Here is a 21,898-nt window from a genome sequence, read left to right as displayed (position 1 = left end):
TTCCTTTTTTCTTCTTTCTCTTTCTTTCTTTCCCCTTCCTTCATTGCTTTTTTCTTTCGTTTCCTCCCTCTCTTTCTTCTCTTTATTTCCCCTTCCTTCCTTTCTTTTCTGTTTCTTTCTTCCCCCTTCTTTCTTTCGTTCCTTCCTTCCTTTCTCTTCCTTCCTTCCTTTCTCTTTCTTTCTTTCCTCATTTATTCATTCAACAAAAACTATGAAGTGGAAATTTTGTGCCTTCATATTTGCAGAGCAGACAAGAGAGGAGAGCAAAGGCTTGTATAACACATTGGTACTCTGAAATTTTCCAGGCCTGTTCTTTGCTGAGACCAGAGAAATAAACAGTTTATTCCTGTTTGAAAGATCTCTCTCTCTACAACCTCTGAAAACATCTGTAATGATGCAGGTGTGGTAGGGGACTGATAAGCAACATTTCCTGAACATAGTAAAATGCGTAAACTTTTACTACATGCCCAATCACAGGTATGTGGGGTGATTTTTGTAGACAGAAAGGAAAGGATACTTCCAAATGCCAGGTTTCACTGTATAACAATAATTCAATGGAAAACCTCAAATTTTTCTATGAAAGCAACAATATGACAAATATTATATTGTATATTATTATAATATTATAAAGGAATCATCAGATGATCCTGCCAAGAAAAAAAATACCTTGTAAAATCCTGTGGCAGCTGTGTAGGTAATAATCTCACCTCAGAGCCTTGGTACAGGCTGTGCCCTCTGTGGGGAGCACGTTTCACAAAGCTAGTTCCCACTTTACCTTTCAGGCATCAGATTCAATGCCACATACCCAGAGAAGCCCTCATGAACACCCTATATATAGTAAATGAGACTTTATCTTTCCTTCTTTCAGATTCGTGTTAATCTCCTTCATATTTGTATGGCATTTTAATTGCTTCATTTTATATGTACTTTTGTCGGTCATCCCATGAGAATATCAGCTCAACAAGGGCAGGGACCATGTCTCCACTGTCTTTCCAGTACCAGTCTAGTCCTGGCTTAGAGGAGACCCTTAGGGAAAAAGCTAATGATCTACATTTATATGGAGAACACATTCATTTCTTTTTAATACACAGGTCTACATCTTGTTTGCTTCTATGCCCAAGAAACAAGTTGCTGTGAGTTGATTGTGGTGTTTGTTAACTTATTGATTACAAAATCAGGCTGTGTCTTACCACTCTGGATCCTTTTGAAAGATTACATTTTACCTCTGACATATTTTCTATCTAACTCAAGTCTTTTGCAATTTGTAAGGTGCTGATGGTCATCAAGGTCCCACCCATTTACAGCCTTCATTCCTGCACTAACATACACACAAAGTTTTCATGCAGACAAAACAATATTGTGGGAATTAAAACATCTTCAGTAACCTCAGAGATGGATGGCCTTACAGTGGCCATGACCTCAAGATTTTCTTGGGGCCCAAGTGTAACTATGTAGATCCTAAATTCACATTGGGAGCTTCACTCTTGGGTGATTCTCCCATAAGAACCTAAGAACCAAGGCAACCTCTCACCTAGATACTAATTCTCTGCAAAGCAGAGTAGATGTGCAGCATGAATTGCTTTGCTGCAAAATTGATAAAGGAGAAAGAATAATATGGTGGCAGAATTGCTATATTTTCATTTACTTTTATGTGGTTTAAGGAGGAGATTCCTTGCTTGTTAGAATGTCACACAAACCAAAGACCACAGCTTTAAGCCAAAACTTGAGCAAAATTACATTTTATAAAGTGCTTCTCTTCTCTGTAGACTATTAAATATCAGGTATCAGTTCTTTCTTCAGAAGTCATCTGTAAAATGAATTATAAAATCAGTTGTACTACTTTGTCTCCATGAATTTTCAGGGTCTAATGTATAATTTAACCAAAATAGCATGCATCTTCTGGAAAAATATTGCTGAGATTTATTTCCTTTTTGTTTCTCAGACTTTCCATGAAGGTATATAATAGATTTGGGACTATTGTTTAACAAGTTATTTGAATGTCACTGGAAGGTAAGAACTTGGTTTTTGATGGTAAGAAAATAAATGAAACTCTCAGTGAGTACTTAAATGGGTGTGAGTACATGACTAACAACATGTTCATCAAAATATTCATTTGATAATACAAATAATTCCTTGAAAGGTCTAGACGGTTCTGCCTTTATCTTTTGAGTACACCCCAACGCACATCCTTATTTTACTTGAAGAAAAGAAAATGTAACCATGTGGCGATTTTTGGAAGTTATCAAATAGTCGACTTTGGACCAGATAGATGTGACTTTGGATTTTGATTCTACCACTTGCCCTCTCCTAACCTTACTTTCCTCATTTGTAAAATGGTAATGACAACATAGTATTAGTGAAGGTTAGTTAAGATAGTGAGTATAAAATATTTGGAACACTATAGATGCTGATTGGTAGTAGGTTCCTTTTTTTCTTAAATTATTATATCAAATAAAAAACAAGCAAAAATCCTCTAGGTAGTATCCTATAACTTGTGTATTATTGCTGAGACACTAACTTATTTCCTCCAAGTCATCATCAACAATGGAGAACTAAAAGGAATAATCAACACTTTTCTGGAGTAGTGCTGCCCCAATAGAACTTTCTGTGATGGGGAAAAGTTTCATACCCGTACTGTCCAATATGGTAGCCATTAGTTATATGTGGCTACTGTGCACCTAAAATGTGGCTAATGTGGCTCAGGAACAGAATTTTATTTTAATGTAGTTTAAATTAATAACTATTTTTTTTTAATTTTTTGTTTATTATTAAGAGAGAGCAAGAGAGCAAGAGACCGAGCCAGCAGGGGAGATGCAGAGAGAGAGGGAGTCACAGAATCCCAAGCAGGCTCTGCACTGTCAGCACAGACCCCGATGTGGGGCTCAAACCCACAAACCGTGAGATCATGACCTGAGCTAAAATCAAGAGTTGGGCACTTAACTGACTGAACCACCCAGGTGCCTCAAATTTTAATTTTAATTTTAATTTTAATTTTAATTTTAATTTTAATTTTAATTTTAATTTTAATTTTAAATATCCAGGGGCGCCTGGGTGCTCAGTCAGTTAAGTGTCAGACTTCAGCTCAGGTCATGATCTGGTCATTAGTGAGTTTGAGTCCCATGTCAAGCTCTGTGCTCCGACAGCCTGGAGCCTGGAGCCTGCTTCAGATTTTGTGTCTTCCTTTCTTTCGCCTCCCCTGCTCACACTCTATCTCTCTCTCATAACTAAACTAAATAAACATTTTTAAAAATTTAAATATCTAGATGTGGCTACAGTATTGAGCAGTGCTGTTCTACTGAAATAATGTGCTCAAATTTGACCGAGGTATATCGAAGTCAGCATTCACAATTAATTGAAAATAGTATTACACATATAACTTATGACTAACCAATTTATCTTATCACAAGTCTCACTGTAATAGACATCAGAAAGTGAAGTTCTTGATAAGTGATCTTCTTGACCTCTATTTACCCTCTTAACTCCTATGTTAGATGCAGAAGGCAGAAATCTCATTTTCTTCAGTATGATTCTCTAAAATTGGGCTGATAAAGTTTTCCTTATCCAAAAAGAGGATAATGAGTAGTAAGAAGCCCTCACTCTCCCTTTCATCCCTTGTTCAGAAGATAACTGTATTCAACTACAGATGTATGCTCACAAGTATATCTGAAGGGCAATCGATGTCTATAAGAATTGTGACTGAAACCATCCAGTATGTTTTTTGAAACCCTAATGAGAAACTGGGTGTACTGGTCAGGTGGAGATGTGAATGGCCAAAGGAAGGAGGGCAAAACAAAATGTACCAAGATACCAATTAGGAGATACAGCCCTCAAAGCACAGATAAGACAGTAAGATTATGTGTAGAGATTCACATGGTAGAGAGGGTAAAGGCAGAACAGTGGCTGGTATCACAGCATCTGCAAAAGATAGGAGAAAGAGAACATCCCAGATTTTGGAGGGGAATAATCCAGAGTGGGACTCTTGTCTGAAACTGTGCCCCCTAAGACCAACCAGCTCTTTGATGAAAACTTTCAGACCACATTTACCTAACTCCTGAGACACAGTTGGTAGGTGATGTTGAATACTCTTCTGCCTTGAAACTCTGTTTTTATAGTTTTTATGTACCATTTGATTTCTTCTTATCTGACTGGTGATGGCTTCTTAATCTTCCCAACTGATATTTTACTGCTCAGCTCCGGGGGTCACCATTCACATTGTAGACCTCATAAATTTATAAAGTGATAATGACAACTTTCTAGTAGATAGTTAAGGTGTTCTCTAATTCACACAAAGGCACCATGTGACCTAGAAGTTCCCCCAATTTGGCAGGTAGGAAGGCAGTACTTCTCTTAGGTGCCACCCCAGGCACTCAGTTGTTTTCATTTTTAATTAGCTACTGATAACCTCATTCACACATGCTGCTTATGTGCATGAATACACCACCACTTATACACTATCTGTATGGCTTTTAAACTGTTATCCACAGCCCAGATTTCTCTCCTGAGCCCTAGACTCACATCTAATTGGGTTTTACACAGTTCTATTCAGATGTTTCAGTGGCACCAGTAACACAACATATTAAAAAAAGAATTGATCCCCAATCCTAATTAACACCACCACTGTCCACCTGGTAACTCAGGCCAGAATGTGAGAATTATCTCCATCTCACTCCCAACATAACTTCAATCTGTGAATCCTGGAGATTCCACCTCATTTAACCCCTTCCATGAACGTCCCCATTACATCATGCTGCAGCTGCTTGGGACCTCTCCACACTCCCCTTTACTAGCTGCCATCTTTCCTGTCAGTCAGGTTCATTCTGCCTCCACAAAGCTCCCAGTGAGATCTTTCTAAAATGCATGTATTATTATGTCACTCTCTTGCTAAAGCTACTTAGATTTTTATGGCTTGTTAATGTGATTCATGATAAAGTCTGAATTCCCAATTGTGGTGTATAATAAGGGATAGGCAAGCTGGTCTTTGTATGCTTTTCCATTTTCAACTTCTCCCACATCTCCTAACATATGCTTGCACTTTAGGCACACACACATTTGGCTTTCTTAATAGGCCCAGCTCAACCCCTGACTGGTCAATGCTCTTCCTAGAACTCCAGTGGTATTTACCAGGGGACAGTGCAATAGTTTTCAAATCTGCCTTTCCCTTTAGACTTTAAGTACCTTGAGAACAGGAATAGGATTTTATCTTTGTATCTCTAGCACCTGCCTACCATCTGCCAATTTAGAATAAATGTTTACCAAGTAGATGGATGAATGCAAAGGTCAAAGAGAAAGGAAACAGAGGAAATTAAGGAGCTTCAAATACTCCCAGAATTTCAGGAAAAGTGGGGAATGTGAAGATTTGGGGTAGAAAGGAAAACAGTGGCTGTGATGAAGAAAGTATCTTTAGATTCAAAAATCACTACCTGTATAGGTGGAAGTATAGTGTTGATAGGATCATTGCTTCACTGACACACAACATTTTTATGCTTCAGTTTTTTAATTTCCATTTACAAAAAAGGAAAATATTACATCAAAGCATTAAGACTCTAAAGTCTTTGTCCTTTATGACAAAGCTACGAATATTAGCAATAATCCTTAAAAGGGAAGTTGCTATGATATTTACATGTAAAAGAATAATGGTAGAGAATATAAATTGCCTTTATATAAAGCTATTTCAAATAGTAAGCATAAAAAGAAACTCCTTAAGCCTAGTTTTCCTTTCTCTTCTATTCTTTGTCTTTTAAAAAAGTTTGTTATTTTTAAAGTACACAGCTGTTCACAACTATAAATAAAGAGGTAGCAATGCCACATCTATTTGAAGTATACTTAATGTCACCATTAAGCTATATTAATTATTTCATGTATGTACAGACAAGGGAGATGAACTTTGGTTCATAGAAATTGTCTTGCATTAAGTCCGAATTAAAATATCCTGAATATTTTGTCCTGAACTAAAATATCTGGGGTATATCTGTTTGCTTGGCTGCCACTATTAACAAAGCCTGTGATAGAATATATCATTTCATTTTTTTAAATGTTTATTTACTTTTGGGTGACAGAGCACAAGCAGGGGAGGGGAAGGGAGAGAGGGAGATACAGAATCTGAAGCAGACTCGTGGCTCTGAGCTTTCAGCACAGAGTCCAACATGGGGCTCGAACTCATGAACTCATGAGATCACGACCTGAGCCGAAGTTGGATGCTTAACCAACTGAGCCACCCAGGCCCCTGAATACACCATTTCTTAAACGAACACTTGTAGAGTTTTAGAAGTCAACTCTCCATATCATTAGTCTGGGGTATCATTAAACTACAAGGCTAGAACATAATTTCCAACATAGACATTTTGAAAATGCAATTAATTAAGAAAAAAAACTTTTAGTTTTTTATGCCGGGGGGTGGGAGAGGGTGGTGGGTAGGGGGATGGGTGTAATAAGTGAAGAGGAACAAGGGTACACTTATTGTGATGAGCAGTGGGTAACATATAGAATTGCAAATCACTGTATTGTACACTTGGAACCAACACAACACCGCATGTTAATTACTGGAACTTTTAAAAAATTAAGAAGAAACTTTTAGTTTTGAAAGCTTACTGACTCCATGTTTTGTTTCATTTGCATCTTCCTCTCCAGTATCAGATCAGATGTTCAGGAGGTGCTCAATGAATACTCAGGCAAATCACTGACTCTTTCTAAGCCTCAGCTCCCTCATCAATGAGTGGAATTAATAACCACATCATAAAGTTATTAGAGAATTAAATGAGATACTGCTTTGTATGCTGCCTGGTACAAAGGTTGCTATTACTGTTTGCATATCTGATCCTATAAGCCTTTGTAGGTTACAGGGCTTTTGTACCTTCAACATGTTCATATAAATATAAGACTATGCATTTCATATTTCAGTTCCAAAAATGGGGTAATAGTTGAGTAAAAAAACACAAAGATGGGCTTAGAGACAAATTGGAAGCTGTAAGTGAACACAGCCATCCAACTATGAGAAACAGTTCTGGTAAGGACCACATACCTTATGAAACCAATTCTTGCCCTTTGGAATGATTTTTATTTGCCACAAAGCATAAAGTTATTATTGAATAATATAATGCACATTACAAGTCAAATGCAAATGTTGCTTCATGTGAATTTTCCCTCCACTGAGGACTTTTAGCAACTCTCCCACAGACCTGACTCCAAATAGGTGAAGAACCACTGACTTAGACTGTTATAGTCACCGGATCTACTTTGTTCTCCTTATAAGCAGATTTAAAAATAAAATTTTTAAAAGAAGTCCTTTAAAGGAGGGTCTTCTCTGAGTCTTCCTTGTTTTTGCAGATATAAGTGTATTCTGAATCTTTTCTATTTTGCTTTGAATATATTCTTTGGTTCTCTTCTCAGTAGAAGTACAGAACAGTTGGTAACAATCATTCAGAAATGAGTTGCTGCTTTACCCTTCATGCATTAAATAGTTGTTTGTAGGAATGTTCTTTGTTGTTACCAGTATTCCACAATGTACATACTTATTTTCATTTTAAATGGTGATATAGGAGAATAAGGTCAATGTCCTGAAATAACATGCAAGGTGAGCCTTTATAAACAATACAAGGAAAATTCACTATCACCAATTTAGAAGAAAAAAATGAAAGTGGTTGTAGGTGGTGGACAGTACAATTTCTTAGAATACTGTGAATTAAAATAATTCAATTATGCCCACAACAGATGAGTTTTGCTAATTTGAAGAAATCACCAAAAAAGATATGCTAATACCCTGGCTAAACAGCAAGAAAGACTGGGTCAGAAAAATTATTGAATTATTTAATAACAAAGAAAGTGTTCAAAAAAAAAATCTCATGAGTAGAAGTAAAGAACAAGAATTTAGATTTTTCCACCTAATGGTAATGGTAATGAAAAGACAGAGATATAAAAGCCTGATATTGTGGAAGCCAGAGGGGCTTAAGCTCACACTTCTCCACTATACTCTATATGAATGATTTCAAGCATACTCACTACACGTTGCACTAATACTGTTAACTAAACAGCCTTTCTTAAAGTCTGAGGACTCAATGTAATAAAAAGTCTGACTCCATTATTTGATGTTTGATTACAGACACTTTTCAAGCCTTACCTCGCCCTCCCCCCATTCTGTCTCAGATCCGGACAAGCTATTAAGAAGGCCCAGGTGCTGTGCCACAAGCAGTAAGTTTAAACCATGCACTAAAACCGTCACTCCAGCTCCAGCCCCTACCTACCAGGAAAACTCAAAGCCAGTCTCCTTTCTTTCACAGCTCTTTCAAGCTATTTTCAGATCAGCTTGAGAGGCCCACCCTACTCTCTATGGAAAGCTTCATTATGGGAATATAAAACCTTTTGACACTTCTTGGTGTGTGTGTGTCTGGCATCATCAGTTTGGGAATCCAAACCAAATTTTGGGTGGTTATCCATCTCAACTCTATGGACTGGCCACAACACCCAGTCACAATGACACTGGAAGGAGGGTCCATTTCAATGAAGACATAATAATTATAGTACCTAGGAAGAAATCTGCATCCAACAGAAACCTAATAAACTGAGTTCTAGTTTATACATCAATTTCTTGTGAGTTCATATACTGGGAATCCATTCCATTAAACCTAATGATGCCAAGACCAAATTTCAGAAACTGAGAAGCTGAAGACTAGTCTTGGAAATGATAATCCCTCCAACGGATTACTACAACACATCTTCACCTTTTGCTTTCATTTATCATATGGAAACACAACTGTATTTCTTTAAGAAACAATACATAGTCCATTTAAGGAATAGTTCTATTTTATGGGAGGGAAACTAGAATGTCTGCAGGGGGCAGTAGTTAAATGAAGCAGGTAAAAGAAAATAGACATGCTAAGCTTTTGTATTACAACTCAGGATAGCCTGGGTCTATTACATTGTCTATTAAACACTTTACTGTGCTTTGAAAGGCAAATCAGGGCAAGCTTCTGACCCACTACTGTAAATGCTAAGGTTGAAAAGCTGCATAACTAAAAATGTCAGTATTTTAATTCTATTGCTATTATATTTAAAAAAATATTGATATCTGCAATGTAGCCACTAATTTACAGGTATACACAGAAATGAGAAGAGTGCCACTTAAGGAGCCAAGGTCTTTCTGTCAACTCTCTTTTTCTTTATATTCCACTTTCACTTTTATTTCATGTTGACCAGACTCTTATGTTGCATTCATTGTTATAAAAGCTGATGCTCAAGAAATGGGCGTCGCTCCTTAATTAAATTAGATGTATTAGTTGACTTTGGTATTTCAGGCACAAATGCGTTATTTTATAGAACCTTTGAACTACTTGAATAACATATAACAAATATTATTTGCTGAACTAGAAATCTGCAAAAACATGAGTAGTTTTTAAAGAACTCTAGTATTTTATGGAGTGCCTGGATTGCTTAGTTGATTAAGTGTCCGACTTCGGCTCAGGTCATGATCTTGCAGTTCGTGAGTTTGAGCCCCACATCTGGCTCTGTGCTGTCAACTCAGAGCCTGGAGCCTGCTTCAGATTCTGTGTCTCCTTTTCTCTCTGCCCCTCCCCTGCTCACACTCTGTCTCTCTCTGTCTCTCAAAAATAAATACACAATAAAAACAAGTTTAAAGAACTCTAGGATTTTGGAGTTATCCAGAACTAGTTTCAAGTGCTAGTTCCACTGTTTACTGTATAACTGGGGAAAGTTCATTAACCTCATCTGTCCATAGAGCATGTTGAGAGGATTAAATGAGTTTGCATACATAAGCATCCATCATAGTACCAAGCACATAGGAAGTGTTTAATAAATAGTAACATCTTTTATTTCCAAGTTAGTTTCCTCTGGTCCTTTGGGTTTTGGTACTCTAAAATGTTGTAAGGTTTCATAAAGAACCTGATAATTCTTATTTACTCAGAACATTCAAACTCACACAATCATAAAGGACAATCAATTTAATTTGTGGAAGTGTAATAACAAAACAATCAGCAGGAATTACTGTGGTGTATTGACTCACCCATTTTTGAATTTGATGTAAAGGAAAAGGTGGGATCATGAACTGAGTTGAAACCAAGAGTCAAATGCTTAACTGACTGAGCTACCCAGGTACCCCTTTGTTACAGGAACCTCTGCATTTTATCTAAATTATCTGATTTGTGGAATTGTGATCAAGATGGAGGAGCAGCATGGAGACCCTCAACTTGTCTCATCCCTGAAACACAGTTAGATCTGCACCAAACCATTTTGCACACCTAGGAAATCGATCTGAGGATCAACACAATAATCTGCATAACTTGAGCCACAGAATTTGGAAGGTACATGGTGCAGAGAGGTACACTGGGGCAGAGAAAAGTCATGGAGGGTAGGGAGCTGTTTTTGCAGAGAAGGACAGAGAAAGGGGGAGAGTGCAGGAAAAACACTTCCCCAAAAGTAGCTGGAAAGAAAGAGAGAGAAAGAGTGAAAATGCACGCAGGGGACTGAATAAGAAAACTGCTCCCCAAAACTATTGATGGGAATAAAAGGAGAGGCTTTCAATACTACCAGAATTCTATAAACAGTGGAGCACAGAGTCTGAAGTTCCAGAGCTCAGTGCCTGGCAGTGCTCTGGTGAGGAAGTGGGGCAAATCCCCAGGAGCAAGCAGCAGGTTCTGAGGGGTCCATGTGCCACACAGGGAGAAATGGTTCCCTCACTTGGAGTGCATTTGGTAGATGCCATAAGGTCTCCCTACAGGCAAAGGTCCCAGCAGAACCCAGAGAGCAGCCATGTTTGCTGGTGTTGGAATAAAGATGCCCAGAATGCAGTGAAACCTGATGCTGGCTGTGTGTTGTGGTTTGCCATAATCTCTGAACCTCTGCTGCTGCACGACTACAGGAACATTTTCTGGGGCAAGCCAGAACCCGGCCATTGTTCAGTAAGACCCTCCCCCAAGGAGTTGTGGGTCCAAGCTGCAGAGGTCTCTGAATTATGGGATTTTGAAACACAAACCCATCTGAGATAAAACTCTGGAGGGAGGTGCTGATTGGCAGGTGGACAACTTGGGCAGGGACAGGGTGGAGGCAGGGAGTGGACAGAGGTCTGAGACAAAGGAGGGGAACTTGATTTCCACCTCTCCTGTCTATGCGTGCGCACCACACTAATCCACCCCAGTAAGCTAAGCAGTGCCACCTAGTGAAGAATGGAGCCATTACATCAATCCCCACCCAAATGAACGCTCCAAGCACATCCCCCAGGAGACCAGCAAGAGTCCCTCCACCTGTTTAGTATACAGACTATTAAGGGCTTCATAGTTTCAGTTCTAGGGGAAACTGGATGTAAATTCATTTGGGTTTCATTCTGTTTGCTGGTTCATTTATTAGGTGGTTTTTTTTTTGTTTTTTTTTTTTTTGCTTCTTTGATTAAATTGTTTTTTTTCCTTTTTCTTCAATACAGAAAGAGAAAATTTTATTTTTTTAAATTTTTAATTCTTTCACTTAAAATTTTTTTTTAACTTTTTTTTTTAACGTTTATTTATTCTTGAGACAGAGAGAGACAGAGCATGAACGGGGGAGGGTCAGAGAGAGGGAGACACAGAATCTGAAACAGGCTCCAGGCTCCGAGCTGTCAGCACAGAGCCCGACGCAGGGCTCAAACTCACAGACCGCGAGATCATGAACTGAGCCGAAGTCGGCCGCTTAACTGACTGAGCCACCCAGGCGCCTCTTAAAAATTTTTTTACTTTATTTTTTCATTTTTGAAAAAAATATTCTATTTAAATTTCTTTATTTCATTTTATTCTATGTTTTTTTAATTTTTAAAATTTTTCTTACCTTTTTCCTTTTTTTTCTTTCCATTTTTCTCCATTCTATCAAGCTTCTTTCAAAAGGCAGGCCAAAACACACCTAAGATCTAGCTTCTTTTATTGGATTTTTTTGCCTTTAATTTTGTAATTTTTAGTTTTTATTTTATTAATTTTTTTCTTCCTTTGAAAGGATAAAACAAAGGAATTAACCCCCAAAGAAATAACACAAAGAAATACCAACCACAGGCTTAATCAACACAGATATAAGCAAGACGTCTGAACTAGAATTTAGCACCACGATAATAAGAATAATAGCTGGGCCTGAAAAAAGCACAGAATCCCTTTCTATGGAGATAAAAGAAGTAAAAGCTAGTCAGGATGAAATAAAAAATGCTATAACTGAACTGTAATCTTGAATAGATGCCACAGCGGCAAGGATGGACGAAGTAGAGCAGCAAATCAGCAATACAGAAAACAAAATTATGGAGAATAATGAAGCAGAACAAAAAGAGAGAAACAAAGGCAAAAGAGCACAATACAAGACTTAGAGAACTCAGTGACTTATTAAAAAGCAACAACATCTGAATCATAGGCGTCCCAGAACATGAAGAAAGAGAAAAACGGGCAGAAGGTTTATGTGAGCAAATTATAGCAGAAAACTTTCCTAATTTGGGAAGGACACAAACATCATAATCCAGGAAGCACAGAGAATTCCCTTTAGATTCAACAAAAACTGACCATCATCAAGGCATATCATAGTCAAATTCACAAAACACACAGGCATGGAAAGAATTATGAAAGCAGTAAGGGAAAAAAAAAATCCTTAACCTATAAGGGAAGACAGACTAGGTTCACAGCAGACCTATCCACAGAAACTTGGCAGGCCAGAAAGGAATGGCAGGATATATTCAACGTGCTGAATTGGAAAAATATGCAGCCAAGGATTCTTTTTCCAGCAAGTTTTCATTCAAAATAGAAGAAGAAATAAAGAGTTTTCCAGAAAAACAGAAACTAAAGGAGTTCAAGACCACTAAACCAGCCCTGCAAGAAATTTTAAGGGGGACTCTTTGAGTGGAGAAAAGATGAAACAAAACAAAAAAACCCAAAAGCAACAGAGACTGGAAAGGACCAGAGAACATCACCAGAAACACCAATTCTACAGGCAACACAAGGGCACTAAATTCATATCTTTCAGTACTCACTTTAAATGTCAATAGACTAAACGCTCCAATCAAAAGACACAGGGTATCAGAATAGATATGAAAACAAGATCCATCTATATGCTACTCGCAAAAGACCCACTTTAGACCTAAGGACACCTGCAGATTAAAAGTAAGGGGATGGAGTACCATCTATCATGCCAATGGTTGGCAAAAGAAAGCCGGAGTAGCCATACTTATATCAGACAATCTATATTTTAAAATAAAGACTGTAACAAGAGATGAAGAAGGGCATTATATCATAATTAAGGAGTCTATCCACCAAGAAGATATAACAATCGTAAATATATACCCCCCCACAACGTGGAAGACCCAAATACATAAATCAATTAATCACAAACATAAAGAAACTCATTGATAATAATACCATAATGGTAGGGAACTTCAATATCCCACTCACAACAATGGACAGATCATTTAAGCAGAAAATCAACAAGGAAACGATGGCTTTGAATGACACATTGGCCCAGATGGACTTAGATATATTCAGAACATTTCATCCTAAAGCAGCAGAATACACATTCTTCTCGAGTTCACATGGAACATTCTCCAGAATAGATCACATACTGGGACACAAATCAGCCCTCCACAAGTACAAAAAGATCGAGATCATACCTTGCATATTTTTAGAGCACAATGCTATGAAACTCAAAATTAACCACAAGAAAAAACTTGGAAAGACCATGAATACTTGGAGATTAAAGAACAACCTATAAAAGAATGAATGGGTTAACCAAGAAATTAAAGAGGAAATTAAAAAAGTACATGGAAACCAATGAAAATGAAAACATGACAGCCCAAACTGCTGGGATACAGCAAAGGCAGTCATAAGAGGGACGTATATAGTAATCTAGGCCTTCCTAAAGAAGGAAGAATGTTCTCAAATATACAACCTAACCTTCCATCTAAAAGAGCTGGAAAAAGAAAACCAAATAAAACCCAAGCCAGCAGAAGAAGGGAAATAATAAAGATTAGAGCAGAAATAAATATTGGGGGGGGGGGGGAGGGGGGAAAAAAGAAACATAACAGATCAATGAAACCAGGAGCTGGTTTTTTGAAAGAATTAATAAAACTAACAAATCCCTAGCCAGACTGATCAAAAAGAAAAAATAAAGGGCCCAAATAAATAAAATCATGAGTGGAAGAGGAGAGATCACAACCAACACCACAGAAACTCAAAAAATAATAAAAGAATATTATAAGCAATTATACGCCAACAAATTGCACAATCTGGAAGAAATGGACAAATTCCTAGAAACATATAAACTACCAAAACTGAAATAGGAAGTAATAGAAAATTTGAACAGACCCATAACGAGTAAAGAAATTGAATCAGTAATCAAAAATCTCCCAACAAACAAGAGTCCAGGGCTGAATGGCTTCCCAGGGGAATTCTACTGAACATTTAAAGAAGAGTTAACACCTATTCTTTTGAAGCTGTTCCAAAAAATAGAAATGGAAAGAAAACTTCTAAACTCATTCTATGATGCCAGCATTACCCTGATTCCAAAATCAAAGACCCCACTAAAAAGGAACAATTTCCCACCAACTTTCCTGATGAACATGGATGCAAAAATTCTCAACAAGATACCAGCCAACCAGATCCAATGTGATATATCCAGAGCCAATGTGATATATCACATTTCATAAAAGAAATGATAAGAACCACATGATCCTCTCAATAGATGCAGAGAAAGCATTTGAGAAAATACAGCATCCTTTCTTGATAAAAACCCTCAAGAAAGTAGGGATAGAAGGATCATACCTCAAGACCATAAAAGCCGTATACAAAAGACCCACCACTAATCTCATCCTCAATGGGAAGAAAACTGAGAGTTTTCCCCCTAAGGTCAGGAACATGACAAGGACGTCCACTCTCACCACTGGTATACAACATAGTGTTGGAAGTCCTAGCCTCAGCAATCATAAAACACAAAGAAATAAAAAGCATCCAAATTGGCAAGGAGGAAGTCAAACTTTTACTCTTCACAGACATGATACTCTATGTGGAAAACCCAAAAGACTCCACCAAAAAAACTGCTAGAACTGATCCATGAATTCAGCAAAGTCGCAGGATATAAAATCCATGTACAGAAATCAGTTGCATTTCTATACACCAATAATGAAGTAGCAGAAAGAGAAATCAAGGAATTGATCCTATTTACAATTGTATCAAAAACCATCAAATACTTAGGAATAAACCTAATGAAAGAGGTGAAAAATCTATACAATGAAAACTATAGAAAGCTTATGAAAGAAATTTAAGAAGACACTAAAAAATGGAAAATCATTCCATGCTCATGAATTGGAAGAACAAATATTGTTAAAATGCTGATATACTCAATGCAATATACATATTCAAAGCAATCCCTATCAAAATAACACCAGCATTCTTCACAGAGCTAGAACAAATAATCCTAAAATTTGTATGGAACCAGAGAAGACCCCAAAGAGCAAAAGCAATCCTGGAAAAGAACCTGTGGGGGATAGGCTTAAGGAATCCTCCGGGCTTATACCAATGGGCTAACAAGGCATAAACAAATACAAAGTCATAAAATGCTCACACCCAAGTTTGGATAAACCAGATAGGCAACCCAAGAATGGGGGGTAAAAAGTCACCCCAAGAACAGAGAGGTTCAAAGGCTCCAAAACTAGGGAGGTGCAATGGAACCCCAAAATAGAGAGGGGATGCAGAGCTCCCAGAATAGAGAGAGGGACAAAGGCCCCAAATAGCAACGGGTGCAAAGGTGCCCGATACATAGGTATATGCAATAAAGAGGATTAGATGTTCAGGGTGTAAGCACCGCCAATTTAGTACTATAGAAGAAAAGCTGCTATCCTGGAGGATAGGGCCAGGTTAAGTAAATTGGTCAATTCCACTATGGACCACTGCCCGGCATGCAAGGCAGCCTAGAGCCGAGATGGCTAACAAAAGAAACGGTGCCTTATTAACCCTCAGGTTATTCCCCCATCTGTCTCATCCACTAGGCTAGCTAAGTTAAACAGACAGGGCGCCTCCTGTCTGTCGTTAAAAACCATCTACCCATCTGCCTGGCGTCAGGATTTTGTTGACCCAAACCCCAAACAAATATCTTCAAAACCCCCCTCTTGCCTCACGTCCCCAAGTTAATGTCCCCAGTTTGTCTCTTTGTACATGTCCATCACGTTTGTAAGCCTTCTGATCTAAATAAATATGGGGTAAGGACCCTTATTCAGGGCTCTTGTCTTTTCCCAGACATTAGCCATCTCTTGCTTTAATCCTGCATTCGCTCTCTTGTTGGCCAAAAGAGAACTTTAGACTTAGAGTCTATGACAGATGGTGACCCCAACGTGACAGAAGGAAAGTGACTACTGGCTGAAGTGTGCAGGGGGCTGACATGGCCAGGTGGTGCAACACAAGGACTGTAGGACCCCGTGGAATGGTAAAGGAGCTCCCAGAAAAAAAAAAAAAAAACGAACTGGGTACAGTCTCTACCTGATGAGGTAAGGGATAAAGCAAAACTATATTAGGATTTGCTGCTGTGGAACTTTCTGAGAGATCTCCGATGGGAAATTACCTCCCCCTGACTCCCTAGCCCCTGAACAAAGGCACTATATTTGAATTCTTCAGTCCTTAGGAGGAACAGCAGGGACTATTCTAAATTACAAGGCTCGCCTTAGATTACTGGCTGTCCAACAAAATTGCCCTTGGTTCCCAGAACAAGGAACTTATGATCTTAAAGTGTGTAAACGAGTAGAGAAAACGTTGAAGACAGGCATTCTAAAGGGGCTAATGTCCCCCCTTAAGTAATCCTCACCTGGTCAACTGTCCGCACTGCCCCTCCCTGTAGAGGTGGGACAGTGCATAGGAAGACACAGAGATATCTAAAAAGGAGGAAAAACCTCGCTCCCCTATACTCAGATTGTGCCTCTGGCTCCTTTACAGCCAGAAGATACCCCCCCTCCCCCAAAAGGGTGGAAAGATATTGAGCCTCTGAAAACCTCACCAACTGGCTCTGATAAAGTCCTCATCCCAATGCAAAAGTATATTAAAGCAGCCCATAAGGCTGGTAAACTGCAGCTCTTTCCCATTGTCAGGCAAAATAGGCAATGGGGCGACGAAGGCCTGCTCTTTCCAATAGTAAAAGAATTGCAAAAATCGGTTCCGCTGTATGTCCATCACAGCCCTTTTACAATCAGTATTTTAGAAAATATTCATGGCACTCATTCCATGTGCGCCTGGGACTGGGGCTCTCTTAAGAACATCATTTGGACCCCAGCCCAGTATGCTGTCTGTGCCCAAGAGTTTCATGATGCCTATGTAACTAGTGCTAGGTAAAACTTTGCCGCTGCTATTCCGGTGTCTTTTAAACAACTGTCTGACACAGGGCAGTGTTCCCAACCAAGGCAGTGGCCTAACTTCCAATCATTGTCAATAAAACAATGCACTGAAATAGTGTGGTGCAGTGTATTTTATATAGGCTCCCTGATATAGGGGACTGTAACTCTCTCTCTGTTTCTCCCTATACTCTGTGGTCACTGTAACCATATGTGAAGGCTTCTCCCTCATTCATTTCCTGGATTAATAACTGTGATGATTAGAGCCAATTGTCTCTGGCTAGTCTACCTTGGGATAGAGATTTTAAGGAATATTCCCAAGCAGCTGCTGAAACTCCTTTTGTTTAGGGAAACTTCCCTGTCTTCTCTGGCCCGACATGGACTGCTTAATTCCACTAGTGGAAAACAAAAACAAAACAAAACAAAACAAATAATACAAAACAAAACAAAAATCGGTATCTTCTCATCTATCTGAGCTGACAGGCTTTAGGACCACATGAACTGTTTTCTCTGCCCTCTGTGCCTCTGTCTGCCTTCAGGCCTCTTGGTAGTTCCTCACCTTTTCTGCCTTCCCTTCCCCCTCCTCCTGTTTCTGTACCTCCCGGGTGTGCCTGCTTATCTGACTCTTCAAAACCTCAGAAGGCATTCCTCCTCCGCAGGTTGTCAAAAGGCAAAAAACCCTCTCTTAGACTTTAAATTTACTCACTGGTTCCACGGAAAAAATTAACAATGGTAAACTTTTAAGGGGACGCAGATAAAATATTATTAAGATAGGCGTGTCTTTTAAATTATAAAACTTTATTCTACTAAAGTTGAGATGAATAAAAATTTAAAAGTACACCGGTATAAGGTTAAAATTCTGCTCTTCTCTCTGTTCGAAAAGCAAAGTTTTCTTGGACTGTTCTGTTCTTGATAAGACAATGTAAACAAAAGGTTTTTTTTTTTTTCTCTCTTTTGTCTGCCAGAAAACCAAAGCTTTAGGCTTCATCTTAGGTTTTTAATTGCCTAGTTAAAACTTCTCACTGTTAAAGGAGCTAAGTTTCGCTAACAACTATATAATACTATACATTCGCCTTTAGGATCTTTTATTGCCACGTTGGTTAAATAATAAAGTTTCAAGATTTGTAATGATCTGTAATCCTATTTAGGATGTGCTTTATAATAACTTCCTGAGGTTTTAGCAAGCTTCCTAGGATTTAAGTGGTAAATGAAACATATTTGGTGTTTAAACTAATTTAAGTCTATTGGATCTGTCTTTAACGTTATCAGCATTAAATATAAAACTTTATGTTACTAAGGCTTACTAAAGGTCAAATAAGCTCATGTTCTCGCTGTTCCAATCTTGTGTTAGCAAAAGGATGACTTAAAGTAATAGTTAACTTTGCCTCATAGTTTTCATGGGTAATTGTTAAGATAGCTTTCAAAGTGTTTGGTAACCTAAAACGTTAATGTTTTGCTTGCATGATAAATTAAGATAAATTCATTGGTATCTAATGAGATAAAAAGATAAAACACTAATCACTAGATGTGGGTCTGTGCTTTTGACTTGTTGCAAAAAAAAAAAAAAATATTTAGAAGTGTTAAATCCATGCTTTATGATTAATGGATTCATAAGTCTACCACCTAAAAAATTTCCTAATGTAACAGACAATTCACAATTGGTCACTACCTAGCTTTCACTGGAGACTAAGGTTTCTAAGAGTTAAAATTCTGTTAAATGTAGTTAAAACTGATAAAAATTTTAAAAAAGCAACTCTGTATGTGGAAAGTAGGAGATATAAAGGAAAGATATAAGAAATGGAAATATATTTTTGTTAAAGGTAAAAGAAAGTAATTTTGTCGTAAATGAGACTGGTTACTTGGAGAAAAATGGCTTCGGACAAAAGCTAAATGCAAAGAAAAGTTGTAAAAGATTCATAAAGAAAAATCTTAAAAAAAAAAAAATTGTGTGGCCAGAACAGACTAAGGTTAAAATAAATGGATTTTAAAAGTACACAGGGTTAAGATAAAGATTCCTCCTCCTATGATCCAAAGGCTGTGAAAATGATGGCAATACTCTAGGTGCCAGCCTCCAAATCCTCCACATTTGTGTTGTTCCTGTTTAGGAGAGAAATGGATGCCTCTGCCATATGAGAGAGGGATGATATATTGGGCTTTTACTAAGATACATGGGAGCCATTTTACCAAACTTAGCCCATTGTATGCCACAAATGGATATCTATATGGCTAAAACATATTTATATGGGCGTTACTAAAAAAGACAGGAAAATAGACCTTGACTTTGGCCGTTTAGCCCCCTCCCTCAATGGCCAATGATCAATATGTAAGTTACTGCTGAGCCAAAATAAAATTAGTACATCCTACAACAACCACAAAAATAATACATTTTTGTTAATGGTAATAAATAAATAAGTAAATAAATAAATAAATATAATTTTAACCAAAACGGTAAAACAACAGGACATCATGCCCTTTTAAGCTGTTTTGCTTAAGGCTTGGTTGGAGTTACCCATTCCTTATAATCCACCAGGCCAAACAATTGTAAAATGAGCATATATTACGCTCAAAAACATGTTAAAAACCAAAAAGGGGGAGAAAGCCCTGGCTGTCTGCATTACAACCTCAGCTCCTTCTTGATCTTGCTAGGATTACTCTTCACTTTTTAAATCTCAATCCTCAAGGACTAACTGCAGCTGAGTGACATTCTTCAAAATAAGATAAACCCTCTCACCCTATGGCACTATGCAAAACCCCTGAAGGGGGGCCCGCATTGATTGGGTACACTAAACTTCTCATCTGGGGTTGAGGCTATGCTTGTGTTCTTTCAGATTCCAGACTTCTGTGGATTCCCTCTTGTTCGGTAAAGTCTTACCACGGCATCATGGAGATCCTTAGGATATCTTCCAGTGAACCAGAACATCCAGAGAATGACTCTGAGTGAGCGGCTACTGGCCCCCTTCTTCAAGATGAAAGAAGCCTCTTCATGGACTCCTCATCCTGAAGCCACTCTACAAACGCAAGTCCTTGACACTGATGTAACATGGGGAACCTTTAAAACACCTGTCTAACCAGGCCGGCATCCTCTTACAACACAACAATATTGCATATACCCCTAATTCACATCTGATAGCCATGACTTCTGCCATTAACAAAAATTCAATAGGTGTAAGCCTAATTCTACTCCTTGCCCTCATTTGTCCAGGCCAAGCTCAATATTCATATTGGGCTCATCTCCTTAACCCACCTATATTTGATAGCTTAACACTCCTAGCCTGGGATATTCCTGTTAGCAATAATGATAGAGTTCATGGAAGGAGCCCATCTTAACCCGCCCTTCCAAACTGAACAAGAGCATTGGCTTTATATGCCAAGACCTCAATGGTGGCTTCCTCCAGCACCTCCTATGTGTGTTACTAAACTCAGCAATTTATCTGCTTGTCTCCAACTAAAAATCAACTGCCTTTCACATGCACAGCCAGCCCAAAACCTCTACAAAGCCAGACGATTTTACCTTTTTCACAGCCATAAGCTTTGATATACCTTAAAAAATAAGCATATCTCACACTCCTAATGTTGTAACTTGCTCTAGTCTCAAATATTCAGACCACCCCTGGAACATTATTCCCTGGACAACCTATTATGGAGAGTCTGAGCATAATCACTGGGGTAATTGGACTGTTATTGACAGGGGTCCTAGAGGACATCTTGAAACAAAATATTCTAATAAGACCATATCCTTTGGCCAGTCTAGTAGGAAGAATATTTTTTGGAAAAACAGAAGTTTGTTTGGCCCCTATAATTTCTGCACATAAAGGGAAATTAAAAGGACCTTGGATTGTTAATCTTTGGAAGCTAGGGCTTCCCTTCTTCACTTGTACTATTAGCCACGGTGAAATTTATGTAAAACAATATGCTAACCTAACTTGGGCCTCCCTGTACAATAACCAATTCGCATGGACCACTATTTGCATCCATTCTCCCTACATTCTCTTTGCTACCTCCACCTTACAGATCTGACAACTAGGAAATAATTATAATATCTCTATCTCCCAAGATTGGTTTATGTCCAGCATAAATAATGATAACATCACCCAATTAAATGTCTCCTCCTTGTTAGTACTTAGAGCATCGCAGCCTGGGTTCCTGTTAATAGCTCTGAGACCTATACTCATTCATCAGGACTACATGCGCTTTCCAATCTTATTTGACACTGGCACTCTGTTGTAAGGCAAAAAAGATTTTTTGGCCTGTTAATCATGGGCATCCATACAGCAGAAGGCATTATCACCTCTGCCACTGTAGCTGGAATCAGTCTGCATCATACTATCCAGAGAGCCCATGTCCTTAATAAATTTATGGTCAACACTACCAAAGAATTTGTATTCAGCCAGCCTCAATATTCTTGAGACCATAGTGAAATTTATTGAAAAGCGACAGGAGGCCTTGTTCCTCTACTCTAAACTGCCCTGCGACCCTACCTACCAGCCTATCTGCATGAATGGCATTCCTTATAATCACTCCCAAGCTTGGGATGCTGTCCAGACACACCCTCGCATTATCTTTTCTTCTCACCTCTCTGACAATATA

The 21,898-nt window shown here is 38.3% G+C and overlaps 1 protein-coding gene and 1 long non-coding RNA gene across 2 annotated transcripts in view; one reads left to right on the top strand and one right to left on the bottom strand.

Moving 5' to 3' along the window:
- Nucleotides 1–21,898, bottom strand: part of FAR2 (fatty acyl-CoA reductase 2) — a 153,200-nt gene that overhangs the window by 96,464 nt on the left and 34,838 nt on the right. The gene's annotated exons all lie outside the window — the stretch shown is intronic.
- LOC123591563 lies at nt 125–20,869 on the top strand. The gene is made up of 4 exons (XR_006709409.1): nt 125–2,010; nt 6,628–7,003; nt 8,096–8,184; nt 20,140–20,869. It is a non-coding gene; the product is annotated as an uncharacterized LOC123591563 (long non-coding RNA).

Source organism: Leopardus geoffroyi, chromosome B4 (genome assembly GCF_018350155.1).
Source record: "Leopardus geoffroyi isolate Oge1 chromosome B4, O.geoffroyi_Oge1_pat1.0, whole genome shotgun sequence".
NCBI classification, from domain to species: domain Eukaryota; kingdom Metazoa; phylum Chordata; class Mammalia; order Carnivora; family Felidae; genus Leopardus; species Leopardus geoffroyi.
The sequence above is the reverse complement of the archived record's forward strand: the minus strand, read 5'-3'. Positions and strand labels throughout refer to the sequence as shown.